This window comes from Sus scrofa, chromosome 13, assembly GCF_054392235.1.
Source record: "Sus scrofa isolate SSC_HxYL_T2T_F1_AM1 chromosome 13, Sscrofa_HxYL_maternal_Yorkshire_Landrace_v2.0, whole genome shotgun sequence".
NCBI classification, from domain to species: Eukaryota; Metazoa; Chordata; class Mammalia; order Artiodactyla; family Suidae; genus Sus; species Sus scrofa.
The window spans coordinates 101,066,820-101,070,252 of NC_139395.1; the positions used below are offsets into that span (position 1 = coordinate 101,066,820).

General features: G+C 33.8%; 1 pseudogene; it reads left to right on the forward strand.

Annotated features, from left to right (window-relative positions):
- Positions 1-2,388: 2,388 nt before the first annotated feature.
- On the forward strand, positions 2,389-2,866 carry LOC100737402 (large ribosomal subunit protein eL21 pseudogene; annotated as a pseudogene).
- The last annotated feature ends 567 nt before the right edge of the window (positions 2,867-3,433 follow it).

Here is a 3,433-nt window from a genome sequence, read left to right on the forward strand (position 1 = left end):
AGCCCTAGCTAAACTATTTTGTAAGTTAAATTCAAATATAAAAATAATACTATTAACCAGAAACCCTGAAACACAGAAGCCATTTCTTTGAAACAAATGAAAATAATCAGCAAGAAGAGATAAGAGATAAAATAATGGAAGAAAGAGAATTTAAGTATCTATTTAGAAGATAATTAAACTAAAAATTCCAATTATTGTGATTCATTTGGAACAATTTTTAAAAATCAGAACCCTATCAATTTTGGAAAAAAAAGTTATATAAATAAACCACAAAGGAAATTTTACATGTATTACTTTCAAACTACTATATATTTTAAAGTGGAAGTAAGGGGATATTTTGAAAGTTATTTGACCCAATTAAGTCCCATATTCCCACAAAGAAAGAAGGAAAAAAATAAGAAAGAGGATAAAAGGAAGGTGAAGGAGTAAAATGTGCATGGAGTAAAGAGAAAAAATGGAAGTAAGAGAAATGGAGGATGTGGGTATGGCCTCATGGAATACAAGTTGCTCTAGTACTCCACTAGATAATATAAATACACCTCCATCCAACTTGATTAAGAAAGAAAAAGAAGGAAATGAAGCAAATAAACAATATTGGTTCACAAACTGGATCCCCCCCCACAAAGGCAAGGGGAGACCAAAGAGGAAAAACACTCCAGATTGGTTGGTGGCAGGTTTAACAAGTAAGGAAATTTAACGTATGAGGCCTGTTTGGGCTGCGGCAAGATAAGTAGGTGTCAGCATCCACCTGCCAGAATCTTAAATGACTGTAGAGAGGCCTTAACTGGGTTCAGTCACATGTCCCATTCAGATGATCTCAGCAACACGTGCTCCCTCAAAGCTGAGGCTTTGATTATGGCTGCCACTGTGGGGACAGGGGCAGAATGTACATTTCAAGGAGTGAGGAGCCTCTCATTACCCAGCTCCACCTCTCAAGGCAACTGGCCATTATGGCCTCTTAATGACCTTCTCCAACAAAAATTTACTAAAGGAGACCTAACTATAGCCAAATATTTTTCCCAAAAAAAGAAAAAAAGCAAAGTGATGTATAACTTTACAACAGTAAATTTGAAGTTCTATCTAAATTTTTTTGAATAGTACAAAATTTGTCTCAAGAATAAGCAATGTACTCACTTTGGAAATAAAAGAGCACAAACTAAAAATGATGCACAAGAATGCAAGCTATTACTGGCAATTTTACCAAATCTTCAGAAATAGATATATCTTATATTGTACAGCTGTTCCAGAGCAGAGAAATGCTATGTGGCCCATGTTTAGTTCCAAAAATATTGTTAAGACTTTAAGCTAAGGAAAACGGGTATTAAGGATAAATCAAAAAATATCAAGGAGATGGTATATGCAACTGTGCCACATACCAATGAAGTAAGACCAAAAGCAGAAGATGAAAACAAAAACCATATGGGTAGAAATACTGGAAAGAAATAATCGTTCTCAATGTGTTACTCTACTTAGCAAATCCAAGAAAATAGTGCTTTAAACAAAATAGAATTAATGTAAGATTTCAGTCAAGTTACTAGCTTCAAGATAAACATAAGATTAGTGAGTTTCTTATACAGTAGTAATAAGAATCAATTACTATAAATATTATATTAAACTATAACACAGGTTATTTTGTTTATGTCCTTGATGTCAGGAACACCTTTGAAAATCAAAAAATTACATGTAAAGCTATGGAGGACATACTTGCAATTTTAACTACATTTAAATTTAAAATTCTGCATGAAGTTAAATCTTAATAGATAAATGAAAATCAAGAAGCTAAATGAAAAACAAGAAGAAAATATATTAAATAAAGAAAATATTGAAGTTCCCGCCATGGCACAGTGGATTAAGAATCTGACAGCAGCAGCTACAGTTGCTGCGTAATTGTGGGTGTGGCAGAAGTATGGGTGTTGGGACAGCATCTGTGGCTCAGATATAGTCCCCTGGCCCAGGAACTTCCATGTGCTGAGAATGTGGCAATTAAAAAAAAAAAAATAGAAGAAGAAAGAAAATATATTCAGAATTCATACTCAATCAAAAAGTGGGAAATGTGTAAACAAACACTATTGTCACAATGTACAAAAGGGAGAATATAAAGTCATAATGAGCTATTTTTATGCATTGGATTAGCAGGAATGACAGACATCAATGTTTCCAAGTATGTAGGAAGAAAAGAGAGTATTCTAATACTCTTAATAGTGGAAGTTTAATACAGCCACGTTGGCCATCTTTATTAGTATTTAAAATATGTGGACTCAGTAATCTTGCAGCTCTCTATCTTAGATGACTATGCTCGTTTGTGTAAATAGGAACAAAATCAAAATTTTTATCAAGAAGCATGGCTAAATAACTTTGGCCTGCAGCACTATCTTCCAGTAATTCACCAAAATGACCAACACAAAGGGAAAGAGGAGGGGCACCTGCTATGTGTTCTCTAGGCCTTTTGGAAAACATGGAGTTGTTCCTTTGGCCACATACATTGGATTCTACAAGAAAGGTGATATTGTAGACATCAAGGGAATGGGCACTGTTCAAAAAGGAATGCCACACAAATGTTACCATGGCAAAACTGAAAGAGTCTGCAATGTAACCCAGTATGCTGTTGGCATTGTTGTAAACAGTTAAGGGTAAGCTTGCCAAGAGAATTAATGAGTGTATTGAGCATATCAAACACTCTAAGAGCCAAGACAGCTTCCTGAATCTTGTGAAGGAAAACGATCAGAAAAAGAAGGAAGCCAAAGAAAAAGGGACTTGGGTTCAGCTGAAGTGCCAGCGTGCTCCACCCAGAGAAGCTCACTTCATGAGAACCAATGGAAAGAAGCCTGAACTGTTGGAACCGATTCTTTATGAATTCATGGCATGATAAGTGTAAAGAAACTAAGAGACCTAGATTGTTAAAAAAAAAAAAAAAAAAACCCATGTTGAAACAACGTGTTGAAGTACAATGCAGCAGGAAAAGTAACATAATATATCATATTGAGATATAGAATGATTCCTCAAGACATTACAGGAAAGAGAGTTATAGAAAAATACATACAATATTTATGCAAATAGAGGCAATACACTTTTATATATGCACTTAGGTCTCAATTCTATAGACTAATAACTTGGTTATCTTCAGGAAAGAAACTGAGATTTTTTAAAGTAAGTATGCAGATTTTTTATTTATCTTCAGGGTTTAATATCTTTAAATGGAAAAATAACATTTAAGAATTATTTTTGTTATTAAAAATACATTTTAAAATCTTTTTTTTAAAGCCAGGGACCAGGGAAAAAGCATGCAAAATTAAATCCATCAGACTTTTAAATATGGCAACAATTGTATCTCATTACTTAAAGAAAAATATCAACTCATTTTTATATAGCCATCCATCCAAATCATGTGAAATCAAGCCCATATTTTCATGCATGGAGACTCTTCATAACCGGT